General features: G+C 46.3%; 1 long non-coding RNA gene across 1 annotated transcript; it reads right to left on the bottom strand.

Moving 5' to 3' along the window:
• Nucleotides 1-1,685: 1,685 nt before the first annotated feature.
• LOC140720333 (uncharacterized) lies at nt 1,686-7,834 on the bottom strand. The gene is made up of 3 exons (XR_012097164.1): nt 7,741-7,834; nt 3,052-3,224; nt 1,686-1,853 (listed from the first exon to the last, which is right to left on the bottom strand). It is a non-coding gene; the product is annotated as an uncharacterized lncRNA (long non-coding RNA).
• Between the last annotated feature and the right edge of the window lie 10,410 nt (nt 7,835-18,244).

Here is an 18,244-nt window from a genome sequence, read left to right on the forward strand (position 1 = left end):
CCAAACATGTTACTGAAGGAACTGAGTAGAAGGTCTCTCTCGGACTAATGGGAATGTATTGGTTGTTAGTGGTGTTCATGTTGTCTTTGAGAGGGCTCACCCCAGCATCCGGGGGCCCCCATGTTAACACATTTCCGTCTTTCTGTCATACCTATGCCAAACAGGTAGAACTAGGGGCCTGCTAGGTTTGTGCTGAAATTCCACAGCATGGTAAAACTATGCTTCCAATGTCAGTAATCCTGCTCAACCAGAGTGAGGAACTCTCAGCCTGGGCTTTCTCAAATAACATCCGGGGAAGTGAGATGAGGACCTGTGGTCCAGTCATAGATGACTGTGGCTGTCAGTGTTTTGAGGAATGGTGTCTCAGGCCCCCACCAAACGGAACTTCCAATACTGGGAAACATGCATCCTGGCCATACTTGCAGGTGCCCAGCAGCCGAGAGGAACAACTGAGACTGATTGATTTTGGATGATTACTTTTCTCTCCTATGGAGTAGCCGGGAATTTATGAGAGATAATCAATTTGGATACAGCACTTGAGGAGCTGGCCACAATACTGCAGGGGCCCTGACAGAAACACAGGCCCAAGTAACAGAAATATCCACTGAAATTATTGCAATATGACAAACAGTCCTACAGAATTGTATGGCTTTAGATTTTATCCTAGCTGAGAAAGGGGGAACCTGTGCTATTATTGACACAGAATGTTGAACCTATATCACTGATGAATCTGCTAACATTACATCCCTCTCCGAGCACACTGCAACGGAGATTGACAGCATCAAGAAAGTAGGGCAGGATTTACACGGGTTCACCGAAGGATCGAAACGGTGATCTTGAAGGCCTGTTTGTTAATATGTGGGGCATGATACTGCATTATGGCCTAATAGTTGTACATATCTTTGTTATAATTACTGTTGTACACTGTCATTACCCACTGAGAAGTCAAAGCTGTACTCGGTTGCTTTCTCTGTAAAAAGTTACTGCTTTGTTGATCATGTAATGATCTAAAAGATGGAATGATAAAGTATGTAAAAGGGTTAACACTTCATTAAACAATAGCAGCCTGTTTTTCTGAAAGAAACTGCTGATGATCAACAGATGTGCTAAGCCATGCTGAGCCATGTTTCTTCTTGAGGGTAGCTAGCTAGGGTTTCAGGATGCTTATCTCCATGTGCACTCATGCGAAGAGATAGGACAGCTTCAGTCTGTTCTGTGTCTGGAAGCCATTATGACTGTTCTGTAACTTGTCTATAGGGGCGGGTCATGTAGTAAATATCTTTGGCTCCAGCCTGTGTTGCGTGGGGAGTATCTGGATGGATATATCTGTGGTGTAAGGGGAATTGTTAGTCAGTTAGTGGATTGGGTGGGGACAGTCATCGACTGTGCCTGTCTGAGTGACCAACTGAGTAAGCCTCAGGTGCTTGGAACAAAGCATTTGTACTTATACGGTCTCTGAGTGACTCTCTCCAGATTCGACTTCCACAGAATAGGAGTGGTTTTAAACGGCTGGAAGCTGGAAGCTCATTACCAGACCTGGAGTGATTGCAACTGGGTCTGACAGAGGCATAAATGGTTCTTCTGGGCACATTCAGTCTCGCTCCAACTATATCCCACCTTCCCGTATACAGGTATGTAATGTCTAAAGGATCAGAGTTTGAGTAAATGAGACTCACCAAACTTTCTCCTGACTGATTAAATGGAATCTCCGAGTCTCTTGAGGCAGAGCTGTTCTCTCCAGTTAATGCTTTCAGTCCTCAGGCTGTTTCACTTGTTGCTGTTCCCTCGTCTTCAGCCGTGGTTTGCTTCTAGTTGGGCTTTTTCTTCCAATAAACCTCTCACCGCAGGTCTAACTTTAACCAGAGAGATAATGAAGCACAATAACAATAAAAAGGAGAACCAAACATTTCTGGTTAATGTTACTAAGAACAAAACGTTGAAGGCTGATATAATGATCTCAGTAAACATTTTTTTATTGTCATTCACACATCACAAAATGATACGGGATAAGGAGGAGCCATCATTCAGTCAGGAACAGAATTAGATGATTCGATCCATCTGGTCTGCCCCACCATTTAACCACAGCTGATTTTCATTCCAACACCATATTCCTGCCTTCCTCCTGTAACCCTGAGCTACTCAGCAATCAGGAATATGTTAATCGCTGTCATAAATATACCCAAATGGCAGCTTCAACCAGCCTCTGTGGCAACAAATTCCACAGATCAGACATCTTCTGGCCAAAAAATTCTTCTCCTCTCAGTTTTAAAGGGAAGCTTCTTTATTCTGAGACTGTGCTGTCAGATCACACTCGAATGGAAACATCCTCTCCATGTCCACTGTATCCAGGCTTTTCAGCAGTTGGTAGGTTTACTTAACCATACATCCCTCCACCACCCCCACCGTCCCTCTAAACTCCATTGAGCACAGGTCCAGAGCCATCAAATGCTCCTCATACATAATACCGAACATTCCTGAGATTATTTTTGTAAACCATGTTCGCAGCAACTGTACTGAACACATTTCTAGGAATAACAAACTAATTGGTACCAGGGTAATTTGCAGGGGAAAGTTGTGGTTACTTTACTGTTCTACTATCACAGAGTGAGCCATTTCCATGTCCATATTAAAACCGGTACATTTCAGGAAACATAAACCAATCCAGAGTGAATGTAATAAAAAGAAATTGGAATTACCAAACTGCTCAGCATGTCAGGAACACCTGTGGGGAGAGGAACAATATTTACAATTCAGGTTAAAAACATTTTGTCACGATGACTTCATTTTCAGTTTTTAATGCAGATCTCCAGCAACTTGAGATTCTGCCCGATTTCCACCATTTTATCCAGATCCGACTTCCACAAAATGCAAGTGATTTTAAAGGGCTGGGCTGCTGGAAGCACATTACCAGACCTGCAGTGATTGCAACTGTGTCTGACAGAGGCATAAATGGTTCTTCTGGGCACATTCAGTCTCACCAACTATTTCCCACCTTCTATTGTACAGGTATGTAATGTATAAAAGACCAGTATTTGAGTAAATGAGACTCACCAAACTTCCTCCTCACTGACTCACTGGGAACTCCAAGTCAGCTGATTCAGAGGTGTTCTCTCCAGTTGATGCTCTCAGTCCTCGGGCTAGTTCACTTGTTGCTATTCCCACATCTTTAGCCATGGTTTGCTTCCACTTGGGGTTTTTCTTCCAATAAACCTCTCACTGCAGGTCTAACATTAACCAGAGAGATAATGAAGCACATTAACAATGAAAAGGAGAACCAAACATTTCTGCTTAATGTTACTAAGAACAAAACTCACTGAAATTTAAACGTTGAAGCCAAATATAATCATCTCAGTGAACAATCTTTTATTGTCCCTCACACATCACAATACAATATGGGATAAGAAGGAGCCATCATTCTGTCATGGTAATACATAAGACACAGGAACAGGATTTGGTGATTTGATCCATCTGGGCTATAAACGTGCAGGAGCAATGTGTGGTTAATTGCCATGCTCAAGGATACAACGCACTGCCTGGCCTGAGGCTCAAACTCATGACCTTCAGATTGCTTAAACACTTGGCCACGTGCACATCACAGAAACCACTCTCCCCCTAGACTTCCCAGTCCCTCGGTAAAGCAGGCAGTGAAATCAAAGATCCCCACAACCTGGAACATTCTCCTTTCTCACCCAACCCAGTCCGGGAGAAGACACAACAGCCAGAAAGCTCCAGGACAAATGTGAGGAGCCTCAGGAAACGAGGCGAGTTCGGGGAAGTTAATGAACTCAGTGGCGAAAATCACACTATGTGATCTTGCGTCACAAAGCGGAGGGCGGGGCAGATCTGCGGCACACAGCCTCACATGACCTATTGGCGGGACTTCCATTTCAACTCTGCGGAAATAGACAGCCTGGGCTCCTGGTTTGAATCGTTCAATGCAGGTTAAGTGAAGTCCACACATTTTTGACAAGCCCAGATAATCGGAAAATAAATGAGTAATTAGTGATCAGTTCAGGGCTCACGGCCAACAATGGATCTCCCTGCTTGGGACTGGTCTCAATACTCAACAATGAGAACGCAATATCTTCGGCCCGCAGACAGTGATCCAGATCCCTGGCTCCCCCACCCAGAAGATGAGGACCCTTTCCCAATCCCACAGATGAAGTACTTCAGCACTGAGCGGAAATGAAAACACCGCCCAGCCGGAGACAGAGAGCATGCGCGAAGTGAGTGCCTCAGAAACAGATGGGCAGATGCTGCCCATCTGTTGTTAAATGGGAGGGGCAAATGTGATCATGTGACCAGTGGGGTCTCCCACCACTCTGTGGAAAGAAGCAAACCTGCCGCTCAGATCTCCTCTCACCTGAAATGTATCAGACATTTCAAGCCCCAGGAAAAATGTATCATCAGTCCACTCAGAATCACAATCAGGTTTATTATGAATGGCGTGTGTCAGAAAATTTGTTAACTGTGCAGCAGCAGTTCAATGCAATACATAATATAGAACAAAAAAACCCTAATTAAAATAATAAAAATAACTAAATCAATTACAGTATACATATATCTGGGGCCCTTACTCTTCATGATTTTTATGAATGACCTGGATGAGGAAGTGGAGGGATGGGTTAGTAAATTTGCTGATGACACAAAGGTTGGGGGAGTTGTGGATAGGGTGGAGAGCTGTCAGAGGTTTCAGCGGGACATCGATAGGATGCAAAAATGAGCTAAGAAGTGGCAAATGGAGTTCAACCAGCATAAGTGTGAAGTGGTTCATTTTGTTAAGTCAAACATGATGGCAGAATATAGTATTAATGGTAAGACTCTTGGCAGTGTGGAGGATCAGAGGGATCTTGGGTTCCCAGTCCATAGGACATTCAAAGCTGCTACGCAGGTTGACTCTGTGGTTAAGAAGGCATATGGTGCATTGACCTTCCTCAATCGCGGGATTAAATTTAGGAGCCGAGAGGTAATGTTGCAGCTATATCTGATGCTGGTCACACCCCAATTTGCTCAATCTGGTTGCCTCACTACATGAAGCATGTGGAAACCATAGAAAGGTTGCAGAGATTTACACAGATGTTACCTGGTTTGGGGAGCATGCCTTTTAAAAATTGTTTGAGTGAACTCGGCCTTTTCTACTTGGAGCAACGGAGGATGAAAGGTGACCTGATAGAGGTGTATAAGATCTGAGAGGCATTGATCGTGTGGATAGTCAGAGACTTTTTCCCAGGTCTGAAATGGTTATGACAAGACAGCACAGGTTTAAGGTGCTCGTGTGTAGCTGCAGAGGAAATGATAGGGATAAGTTTTTTACTCAGAGAGTGGTGAGTGTGTGGAATTGGCTACCAGCAATGGTGGTGGAGGTGGGTATGATAGTGTCTTTTGGATAGGTACCTGGAGACACTGGAGAAAAAGAAAGAAAAACTAGCTTAGAAAAATAGAGGGCTATGGGTAACCATAGTAATTCCGAAGGTAGGGACATGTTGGCACAACTTAGTGGGCCGAAGGGCTTGTATTGTGCTGTAGGTTTTGTGTGTTTCTGTTGTTATGAGTGATGAACAGACCTGATGGACAATGGGGTGCAGAGTTAACCATTCCCAACCCCCCTCCTGAGAACTACAAACTATTGCTGTTGTTATGCTGCTCATGAAAGAGAGAGATAAAGCCCAGGCAAGACCATCTGCTACAGATAAGAGGGGGAGAGAGACTGTTGATTTACTGTATTATGACTCTTCCTGGATTATTTACCTTCCACTGCAAGGACTTCACTTTGCTCCTTAACATTCCTCAGGAGATAGCAGTAGTGGCCTGATTTGGTGGACACGGTCATTCAGAGTTGATGGATAGCTGAGACCCCGTGAGTGGGGATAAAAGGCAGGTCTGGAGAGACACCCTTCAGACACCACCTTCGGAGACCGAACCAGGAGATCGGTCAGTAAAGCTCACAGTGTTACAGCAGGGCCAGTGGGGACTTGTGTGTGTCTCCACTCATGCCAGAGTGATGAGTCCACCACAGAAGAATGGTCTAGCTGAAGGAGGGAGGGGTCATAACTGAATGGCCATAACGATATGATGGATTAAGAAAGCCACAAAAGGTTTGCCTGCCGCAGCTGTTGCTGTTACATCTCGCTCGCTCTCACTCTCTCTCCAACGATTTCAATACAACAGCCATAACCACCTCAGCATTTATGAACTGAACTCTATACTTTCCTATGACAATTCATTTACCCCTAGACATCGATACAGCTAGTTTATTATTTATTATTATTATTCCTACACTTTTAGGTTTATTACTGCTAACTTGTTTTATATGTGTATTTGCATTTTTGATAGTGTATTGTGTAGTTTACTAATAAACACCTTTAGTTTGGTACCACCAGACTCCAACGTATTCTTCTTTCTCTGCTGGTCAGACACCCAGTTACGGGGTACGTAACACTGTGAATAAATTAAAAATCGTGCAACAAACAGAAATACTATATATTTTAAATGTGAGGTAGTGTTCAAGGGTTCAATATCCATTTAGCAATCGGATGGCAGAGGGGAAGAAACTGTTCCTGAATCACTGAGTGTGAGCCTTCAGACTTCTGTACCTCCTTACCTGCTGGTAACATTGAGAAAACCACATTCCCTGGGTGCTGGAGGTCCTTGATAATGGACGCTGCCTTTCTGAGACATGGCTTCTAATCCTCTGGTAATCTTATAAACGTCTATCCAGTCTCACCCCAGCCGGCAAGGCTCCGGAAAAACAACACAAGTTTGTCCAACCTCCTGTTATAGCTCAGGCCCTCTAATCCAGGCAGTGTCCTGGTAAACCTCTTCTGCGCCCTCTCCAAAGCCCCGACATCCTTCCGAGAATGGGGGCGACCAGAACTGTATGGAACACTCCAGATGTGGTCTAACTAGTTTTATAAAGCTGCAACGCAACTTCCGGACTTTTGAACTCAGCGCTTCAACTGATAAAGACAACCATGTCATTTGCCTTCTTAACCACCCGATCAATCTGCGCAGTCTCTTTCAGGGAGCGATGAACCTGGAGTCTAGGATCCCTCTGATTATCAACACTGTTCAGGGTTTTGCATTTAACAGTGTACTGTCTCATACATTCGACCTACCGAGCTGCCAAGATGATCATCACTAATCAAATCTCACTGAGATTTCTCAGGTCCTGTTGAATTTATTGCCAAGTGCACAAGTACGGGAAGGTACAGGGACAGAGAAACACTGACTTGTGGCAGCATCACAGGCAAGTACATTCAGATAACACACGGAACACAAATTATACAATTCTCTGTCAGTAACAATACAGAAATATGTTTTACTTCATCCGGCTAATAGGACCAGAACACCAGGGGCTGAGCGGCGGCTCATCTCAGACGGTTCGGTGTGAAGGTCTCACAACCCGGACCGACCCCGGCAGATTCTGTGAAGGAAGCGAGGCGAGGCCGCCAGTTTGGGAAAGTTCATCCCCTCCCCCTTCAGGTTTCACCAATCACCCTGTGTTTCTCTCTTCCCTCCCCACCCCCATCTTTTATTCTCCAGTCCTGCCGAAGGGTTTCGGCCGGTAATGTCGACTGTATTCTTCCCCTAGAGTCTGCCCGGACTGCTGAGTTCCTCCAGCATTTTGTGCGCGTTGCTCGAATTTCCAGCAACTGCAGATTTTCTTTTGTTTGAGTTCGGGAAAGTTAAGTCACTGCTCAACGTCAGACCTCCCCGCTCGGGACCGGCTTCAATACTCACCGAAGGGAAATTGTTGGTGTTGCCCCGCAGAGAATAATCCGTCTCCGGCTCGCCGTCCAAGGGGGCGAGGACCCCCTCCGGATCCCGATCCCGAACCCAGACCCACCGCTGACCCACTTCCACAAAGAACGAAAAAAACATCACTGCCTTGCTCGGGCATGTGAGCATGCGCACTGTGCTTCATGCGGCACAGGCGGTGGGCGGGGCCACGGAAACAACCCCGCAAATGCTGCCTATCTGCAGTAAAACATGATCACGTGACGCTGGTGGGTCTCCCATGTGACCGGTGACTGTTCCTCGCCCTTCACATACTGCCCTACCCACTGCCGCATTTCCCAAATTATTTCATTATTTCCGTATATCATTTCCATACGTATTTAGATTTTCCCTCGATATCTTCCCCGATCACTTTCCCTCCAGCCCCAGGTCACAGAGTTCTCAGAGTTATAGTTTCGATTCACTTCCCATCCCGACACACAATTCAGACCCACACAGAAAATGAGCAGATTTCTTTTAAATCCGTCAACACACACAAAATGCTGGTGGAAAGCAGCAGGGCAGGCAGCATCTATAGGGAGAAGCACTGTCGACGCTTCGGGCCGAGACCCTTCGACAGTCCTGAAACGTTCCGAAACGTGGACAGCGCTTCTCCCTATAGATGCTGCCTAACCTGCTGCGTTCCACCGGCATTTTGTGTGTGTTGCGTAAATTTCCAGCATCTGCAGATTTCCTGGTGTTTGTCATTTAAATCAGTCTATGTTTATAAACACTCATTTCTATTCACATTCCTCTGGCCTCACTGGACAGGAACACTGAAACATTAAGTGAGAAACAACAGGAGGAGGCCATTCGGCCCCTCTAACCATCAGTAAGATGGAGGCTACTCTCCCATCTCAGCCACATGCTTCTGCCGATCCTCGTTTTCTCGATCCCTTGGGTCTCCACGCATCTGCCAGCCTCTGTTTTATGTGAGGACGATCACCGAGTCATCACCGCCCTCTGTGGTGGGGATTTACAGACATTCACCACCCTCGGAGACATTTCCCCTCATCTCAGTCCCGATATTTTCACTGCCATCATATTTGACCTACCAAAATGAACCATTTCACACTTAACTGGGCTGAACTCCATCTGCCACTTCTCAGCCCTGTTCTGAATCCTATCAATGTTCCGCTGTAAACTCTGACAGCCATCCACGCTATCCACAAAACATCCAACCTTTGTGTCATCAGTAAACTTACTAACCCATCCCTCCACTTCCTGATCCAGGTCATTTATAAAAATCACAAAGAGTAAGGGTCCCTGAACATGTCCCTGAGGCACTCCACTGGTCACCGACCTCCCTACAGAATATGACCCAGCTACAACCACTCTTTGCCTTCAGTGGGCAAGCCAGTTCTGGATCTACAAAGCAATGTCCAATTGCCTCCCATGCTTCCTTACTTTCTCAATAAGCCTTACATGGGTTACCTTATGAAATGCCTTGCTGAAATCCATATACACTACATCTACTGCTCTACTGCTATACCTTCATCAATGCGTTTAGTCACATCCTCAAAAAATTCAATCGGGCTCGTAAGGCACGACCTGTCTTTGACAAAGTCATGCTGACTATTACTAGTCATATTATACCTATCCAAATGTTTATAAATCCTGCCTCTCAGGAACTTCTCCATCAACTTACCAACCACTGAGGTAAGAATCACTGGTCTATAATTTCCTGGGCTATCTCTACACCCTTTCTTCAATAAAGGAACAACCCTCCAAACCTCCGGAAACTCTCTGGTCCCCATTGATGATCATTGCCAGAGGCTCAGCAATCTCCCCCCTCGCCTCTCACAGTAGTCCGGGGTACATCTTATCCAATACCCGCGACTTATCCAACTTGATGCTTTCCAAAAGCTGCAGCACATCCTCTTTCTTAATATCTACATGCTCAAGCTTTTCAGTCTGCTGCAAGTCATCACTACAATCACTAAGATCCTTTTCCATAGTGAATACTGAAGTAAAGTATTCATTAAGTACCTCTGCTATTTCCTCCGGTTCCAGACCCACTCTCCCACTGTCACACTTGATATTTCAGGGTGAAATGTGAATTTTTTTCGGGAATCTGAAGGGGAATTCTTCACTCAGAGTTTGGTGAGAGTGTGGAATGAGCTGCCAGTGGAAGTGGTAGATGTGCGTTCAAGTTAGACACTAAAGAGAAATTTGGGTAAGGACATGGATGGGAAGTGTATGCAGGTAGTTGGCAGTAAAAACAAAAACGGGTCGGTATTGACTAGAAGGGCCGAAATGCCTGTTTCAGTGATGCTGGGCTCTGTGACTCTAATAATATTCTGATTTGTAATTTCCACAGTCATGTGCTTTGCTGCTAATTACCGAACCCGGTAATTTACAGAATAGATAAAGGGGCTGCCCAGTAACTGTTCCTGTGATCAAAGTCACTGGGACGTTTCATCACTGAGCAGATAATGTCTTCTCCATTCTCTTTCACTCAGTCCATCACTCAACACCTTCCATGTTTACAGGAAATCACAGAACTCACAGAGAAGGAAACTGCGACAGAGGATTCCTCGCTTTTCCTCAGACCTGGTGATGGGGAAAGGCTCCCAGTCCCAGAGAGTGATGTGGGAATCAGGAATGAGATTGCAAAGTTGGACAAAAGGCTGAAAGAATTTCTGCTGCTCGGTACGGTAAAACAATGCACCGAACTGAAAATAACATTGAAATATTGCTGACGTAACAAAGTACGTCAACAAAGTTCAGCCCATCATGTTGAGCTCAGCCAAATAAATTAGCAACTAAATGGCCACTAAACTGATTCCTTGTGCCTGCACAATGTCCATCTCCCTCCATGTTCTTCACATTTATGTGCCTGTCTCAGCGTCTCTTAAAAGTGTCTAATATATCTGCCGCTACCATCAGCCCAGGCATTCCAGACACCCACCAATCTCTGTGTGAAAGAACTTGCCTCTCACATCTCCTTTGAACTTACCCCCTCTCAGATTAACTGAGAAAAAGAATCACAATAAACATGCGATTGTACTGGAGTGAGTGTCATGGTCCGATCCGTGAAATCCGCATTCCAGTTTACGGTCCGGTTCATCGATCCTCATTTCGGGATTTCCTGTTTTCCCTGGGTCCAGTGGCTGCCTTAATTGAGGCACCTGATTCTCGTTTTGTGCTGGCTCCATAAATAGCTTCGGGATTCATCTTCCGTCTGCTGGACTGTTCTCTCCTTTCTTCCTGTCCCTGCACTTCTGAAATTCTGGCAGTTAGTTCGGCATCTTATCTCAACAGTTATTTTGGCACTAACCTTCGTCAGTTTCCTGCGCCTGCTACCTTGCCTGTAACCTCGCTTGCGTCCTTGCCTGTATCGCCGTCAAGTTCAACCGCCGGAGTGAGACTGGAGCCTCGCCATGCCAAGATATGGATGTATCTATTACTGAGTTTGGATCTGTCTCTTTGTGTCCCTGTGTTTAGTGTCCGTCAAGGAAAGAGTCCCGGCCTTAGGAGGGGTCCTGACTCTGTATAGATCCCCGGCCCTAAGTCCTGTTCCCAAGGAGGGGTCCTGGTTCTGTGTTCTATGTAGAACCCCGGTTCTCAGTCCTGTTCCCAAGGAGGGGTCCTGGTTCTGTGTTCTGTGTAGAACCCCGGTTCTCAGTCCTGTTCCCAAGGAGTGGTCCCGGCTCTGTGTTCTGTGTAGAACCCCGGCTCTCAGACATGTTTCCAAGGAGGGGTCCTGGTTCTGTGTTCTGTGTAGAACCCCGGCTCTCAGACCTGTTCCCAAGGAGGTGTCCCGGCTCTGTGACCCTGTACTCCAACACCACGGCTCTGTGTTCCAAGATCAAGTCAGGGCGCCGTGTTCCAGCCCCGTCCAAATCTGAGCTTCGTGTCCTCATCCAGTTCTGGTGCCTCACTGAGCCCAGGAGTACCTCGCCCAGCCTGGTGCTGGGGATTCCTCGTCCAGCCCTAGCCACGTCCAAGATCCTGGTCTAGTCCAAGCCACGTCCCTGTGATCCCAGTATTATCTTGTGTCTAGTCTGTTCCTAGTCCCGAGTCCTCGACTGCATCCGGGTTCCGAGCTCGAATCAAGACCCATGTTCCGGGTCACTGTCCAGTCTCTGTCTCGGAGTCCTAGTCCAGACATCTAGTTCCAAGTTCCTCATCCAGGTCCCGCTTTCACAGTCTGAGTCCTAGACCCGGCTCGGTGTGCTTGTCTCGTCCAGGGCCTGTATCCATGTCCAGCATCCTTTCCTCCTGACTTCCCTTGCATTCTGGATAATCTTAGCCCTGCTCCCAGTACTTCAGTGTCTGTGTCTTGCATTTGGATCCACTACCAGCGCCCCCCCTCCCCCCGCTGGCAACATACATAAACCAGCCCTAACTGTTCCTAACTGTGATTTCCTCAATATAACGGACATTACCGAGAATCTGGAATCTGCAGCGTTCGCGGTTACAGAGCTACTGACTTGTTAAGTGATCTTTATATGAGGGTGGAGGTAGAGGTAGAATGCTACCTCCCTCCATTGCTGAGGAATGGGAGGAGAGTGAGGTGCTGAGAAAGTTGTGTGTGGAAAGTGGAGATCGGGTAGCTGCAGATGAAAGTGAGTGTGTGGAGAGATGGTGGGGAAAAGAGAGGAGGAGAAAGAGAGACCATAAGACATGGGAGCAGAATGAGGCCATCTGGCCAATCGAGTCTGCTCCGCCATTTAATCATGACTAAACCTTTTCCCCTCCTCCTCAATCCCAGTTCCCGCTCTTCTCCCCGTAATGTTCATTGCCATGTCTAATCAAGAACTTGTCAATCTCTGCCTTAAACATACCCAATGATCTGGCCATCACCGCTGCATGTGGCAACGAATTCCACACATTCAACATACTTTAGCTTGGGAAATTTTTCTGGATCTGTTTTGAAAGGGCGCCCCTCTATCCTGAGGCTGTGCTCTCTTGTCCTAGACTGTCCCACGATGGAAAATATCCTTTCTACACCCACTCTGTCCAGGCCTTTCGACATTCGAAAGGTTTCAATGAGATTCCCCCTCATCCTTCTGAGTTCCAGCGAGTACAGACGCAGATCCATGTAACGCTCCTTGTGTGATAACCCTTTCATTCCTGGAATCATCCTTGTGAACCTCCTCTGGACTCTCTCCAATGGCAGCAGATCTTCTCTAAGATGACGGGCTCGAAGCTGTTCAAAATACTCAAGGTGAGGCCTCACCAGTGCCTTATAAGGCCTCAGCATCTGATCCTTGCTCTTGTATGCTAGACCTCTTGAAATGAATGCTAACATGGCATTTGCCTTCCTCACCACCGAATGAGCCTGCAAGATAACCTTCATGGTGTTTTGCACAAGGACTCCCATCTCCCCCTGCATCTTAGATTCCTGGAATTTCTCACAGTTTAAAAAAATAGTCCGCACATTTGTTTCTGCTACCAAATTGCATGACCGTGCATTTTCCCACATTGTACTTCATTTGCCACTTTCTTCCCCATTCTCCTAAACTAAATCATTCTTCATCCTTCCTGTTTCCTCAACACTATTGCCCCTTCACCAACCTTCGCATCATCTGAAAACTTGGCAGCAAAACAATCTATTTCATCATCTAAATCATTTATATAAAGCATAAAAAGAAGCGGTCCCATTACTGATCCCTGCGGAACTAGTGACTGGCAAACAACCAGAAAAGGGTCCTTTTTATTTTAACTCCCTGCGTCCTGCCAATCAGCCAATGCTCTAACCACTTTAGTGAATTTCCTGTAATACCATGGACTCTTCACTTGGTAAGCAGTTCATGTGTGTGCACCTGGTCAAAGGGCTTCTGGAGTTCCAAATGTACAGCATCCAATTCATCACCTTTATCTAATCTACTTGTAATCTCCTTCGAGAATTCCGAAAGAGTCGCCAGGCAGTATTTTCCCTGAAGGAAACCATGCTGACTTTGTATTATCTTGTCCTGTGTCACCAGGTACTGCATCACCTCATCCTTAACAATTGATTCTAACATCTTCCCAACAACTGAGGTCAGGCTAACTGGTCTATAGTTGCTTTTCTGCTACCTTCCTCCTTTCTTAAAGAGTGGAGTGGCATCTGCAATTTTCCAGTCCTCCGACACCATGCTGGAGTCTAATCATTATTGCAATATATTTTCTAATGCCAGCAGAATCTCTAACGCTACCTCTTTCAGCACCCCAGGGTGCAGTTCTTCTGGTCACGGTGACTTGTGTACCTTTAGGTCTTTCAGTATTTTGAGCACCTTCTCTCTTGTAATAGTAACTGCACCCACTTCTCTTCCTTCCCACACCACAATATCAGGCGTGTTGTTAGTGTCTTCCACAGTGAAGAATGATGCAAAATACTCAATTAGTTTCATCAGCCATCTCATTGTACCCGGTTATTATTTCTCCTGCCTCGTTTTCTAGCGGTCCTTGATCCACTCCAATTTCTCTTTTATTTTTAATATACACTTGGGGAAAAACTTTTATATTCCACGTTGATATTATTTCTCAGCTTGCTTTCATATTTCATCTTTTCCCTTCTAATGATTTTAGTTGCTCGCACTCGTGTTGCGATCACATTTTCCAAAGGTTCTTCTACTTTAAGCTCCCTAATCGCCTCCCGTTCATTGTATAGCACCCAATCCAGTACAGCTGATTCCGTAGTAGGCTCAACGACAAACTGCTCTGAAAGGCTATCCCTCGGGCATTCAACAAACTCACTCCCTTGAGATCCATTACTGACTTGATTTTCCCAGTTGACCTTCATGTTAACATGTCCCATGACTGCCATAACATTGCCCTTTTGACTCGCCTTTTCTATTTCCTGTTGTACCCTGTGGTCCACCTCCCAGCCACTGTTAGAGGCCTCTATATAAGTGCCATCAGCGTCTTTTTACACTTGCTGTTTCTTAACTCAATCCACAAGGATTCAACATCTTCCGGTCCTATGTAACATCACCCTAACTTTACCAGTAGAGCCGCACTACCCACTCTGCCTGCCTTCCTCTCCCTCTTGTATAACATGTAACCTTGGGCATTCAGCTCCCAACTGCAATCATCCTTCAACCACGATTCAGTGATGGCCGCATCATCATACCTGGCAATGTATGATGTTGAGAGTGGACAGTTACGGGGGATATAGAGAGGGGGATTTAGAGATGGTTGGAGCGAGGGGAGAGAGCTGGAGAGTGAGGAGAGTGAGGTAGAGAGAAAGGGATAGAGGGCTAAAAGAAAGGGAGTGGGAGGTTTTTTTTACGGACTTGGATGGAAAGGTGGAATTGGTGGGGGGGGGAGGCGGCGTGGTGGGCTACAGAAAGGGGTGAGGAAGGATGGGTGTGCAGGATACCGAGGTGGTGGGGGTGAGCTATAGGGGTGGCGAGGAAGGTGAAGTGAGTGAACATGGCGTCAAAGAAGGAGAGGGGGAGATGAGTTTGCAGCGTAAATGAGTGAATGAGTGCAGTGTGGAGGGTGTGGTAAACTGACCGGGTTCATAGAAAGGAGGGTTCAGTGTTTTGGGTGGCGAGGAGAGTGGAGCGATTTGGAAGGGAAGAGGGAGAGGCTGGAAGAAGAGTCCACTGTGACGGGGAGCGGCAGTGAGGAGTCATGGATGAGTGAGAGGCGGTGCGTCTGGTCAGAATGATTAAACTAACCAGTTATTTATCCACAGTGGCGAATATGTTAGTCATGGTTGAGATTGTGGCCCTCGTCTCGGAATCCCACAGCGAAACTTTTACCGCACATGGCCCCGGTTCTGCAACCCGACGCTGGGGTGGGATAAGGGGTGTTGTGGGGTGAGGCGGGGGTTGGGGGTATTGCGATTTCCACGCACTGCTCCCGATCATTGTGTCGAACTGTAAATCCGTCAGATCATGCCCTCCCATCCATGTACTTAACCAAGTTTCTGTATGTACACCAAGTGAGTGTATATTGGACAGCGAAGGAGGCCATCATATCTTGCAGAGGGATTTGGATCAGCTGGATAAATAGCAAATGGACCTTCGGTAGGAACCAGGAGGCTAGGGTTTACAGATTAAAAGTAGGACACTGATGAGTGTGTACAACAATGGGTTCGGGGAATACAAGGTCACAATACGTTGGAAATGGCGTCCTATGTGGATAGGGTCGTAAGGAAATGTTTTGACGCATTGGACTTCATGTACTGGGTGCAGGAGATGGGATGTTATGTTGAAGTTGGTGAGGCCTAATGTAGAGTATTGTCTGCAGTTTTGGTCACTTAACTGCATGAAATATGTAAATAGGTTTGTAAGAATACATTGAAAATTTACAAGGATGATGCCGCGATTGGAGGATCTACGTTATAAGGAAAGATTGAATAGGTTAAGACTTTATTCCTTGGAATGTAGATTTCCGGGACATTTGATAGAGATTATACAAATTATGAGGCTTACAGGTAGGGTTAGTGGAGCGGAGGGATGGGAAGAGAGGGATAGACCGGAGGAAAGGGGAATGAAAGACGAAGGATGTGCAGAGGAGCGTATAGTGGTGGTGAGAGGGGTGCTGACGGAGCGATGCAGAGCTAGAGGCGAGAGTGTGGGCGGAGAGCGAGGGGGTTGAGAGAGTGCAGAGTGAGTGGAAAGACTGGTGGAGAGAGGAACAGAAATGTGAAGGGTAAGTGGAGATGGAGGACACAGGGGTGATAATGGTTTCACTCAACATTCCTCCTCTTCTCCACTTCGCTTTCCCCACTCTCTTCCCATCCCCTCTCCCGCTCTCCATGTCCCCTGTAGAAGATGGTCTTGATTGACGCGAACCAACTCGCACCTTTAAACCTCGCCTCCAGTTGGCACAGAAATCTATTGAAGACAACTTCCCCGCTCTACAGCCTGAAGAGGTCAGTGCATTTCATCACAGGTGTCCATTTTCAATCCGCGGCTCATTCCTTCGCTGATTGTCAATCAGGTCGTCATACCCTCCCTTCGGGCATTTTAACACAGGTGAAAATTTTCAGTGAATGCATCTCTCCCTCCCAGACGACATTCTGACAACATTTTTTTACTGAAGTTCTTCCCTCACTCCCTCCATGGTTCCCATTTTGGATCAGCCCATCACTCTTTCCCGTGTTAAATCATTTGGCCCTTTGGAATAAGCGACATTCCGAGAGGATATCACAAGTTTCTTTCGAAACATACAGTCGGATGCAAGATGTGAGACTAGGTGTCGGACACTGGGAAAAGACGCTGGAGAGATAGTAATGGGTGAAGGAAATGGCGGACGAACTGATTGAGTGTTTTGCATCAGTCTTCACTGTGGACGACACGAGCAATATGGTGGAATTTCCCGGTGTCATGGCTCATGAAGTGTGTGAAGTTACCATCATTAGAGCGAAGGTTGTTGGGGAACTAAAAGGTCTGAAGGAAGATAAGCCACCTGGATTCAGATGGTGTAGATCCCAGGATTCTGAAAGCGGTGTCTGAAGAGATTGTGGAAGCATTAGTAATGATCATTCAAGAAGCACTGCGTTCTGGAAAGGTTCCGGAACACTGGAAGTTTGCATGTGTTACTCCACTCTTCCAGAAGGGAAAGAGTCAGAAGAAAGGAAATTGTAGGCCAGTTAGGCTGATCTCGGGTTGGAAAGGTGTTGGAGTCTATTATTAAGTAGCTCTGACGGTACTTGGAATCACATGGTAAGATAAGCCGTCGTCAGCATGGTTTCCTCAAAGGACAATCTCGACTGATAAATCTGTTGGAATTATCTGAAGAAATAACAAGCAGGAGAGGTAAAGGAGAATCGATCGAAACTGTGTACTCGGATTTTCAGAAGGCCTTTGACAAGATTCCATACATAGAACATAGAATAGTACAGCACATTACAGGCATTTCGGCCCAGAATGTTGTGCTGACCCTCAAACCCTGCCTCCCATATAACACTCCACCTTAAATTCCTCCATATACCTGTCTAGTAGTCTCTTAAACTTCACTAGTAGATCTGCCTCCACCACTGACTCAGCCAGTGCATTCCACGCACCAACCACTCTCTGTGCGAAAAACCTTCCTCTAATATCCCCCTTGAACTTCCCTCCCCTTACCTTAAAGCCATGTCCTCTTGTACTGAGCAGTGGTGCCCTGGGGGAGAGGCGCTGGCTATCCACTCTATCTATTCCTCTTAATATCTTGTACACCTCTATCATGTCTCCTCTCATCCGCCTTCTCTCCAGAGAGTAAAGCCCTAGCTCCCTTAATCTCTGATCATCATCCATACTCTCTAAAACAGGCAGCATCCTGGTACATCTCCTCTGCACTCTTTCGAATGCTTCCACATCCTTCCTATAGTGAGGCTGCTTAACGAGTTACGAACTCGTGGTATTACAGGAAAGATTCTGTCATAGATAAATCAGTGGCTGATTGGTAGGCGGCAAAGAGCGGGAATAAATCGAGCCTGTTCTGGTTAGCTGGCGAGGGCTAGTGATGTTCCACAGGGACATGTGTTGCGACTGCTTCTTTTTGCGTTGTACGCCAGAATTTGGATGATGTAACTGATTACCTT

The sequence above is a fragment of the Hemitrygon akajei genome, unplaced genomic scaffold (genome assembly GCF_048418815.1).
Source record: "Hemitrygon akajei unplaced genomic scaffold, sHemAka1.3 Scf000041, whole genome shotgun sequence".
Classification (NCBI taxonomy): Eukaryota; Metazoa; Chordata; class Chondrichthyes; order Myliobatiformes; family Dasyatidae; genus Hemitrygon; species Hemitrygon akajei.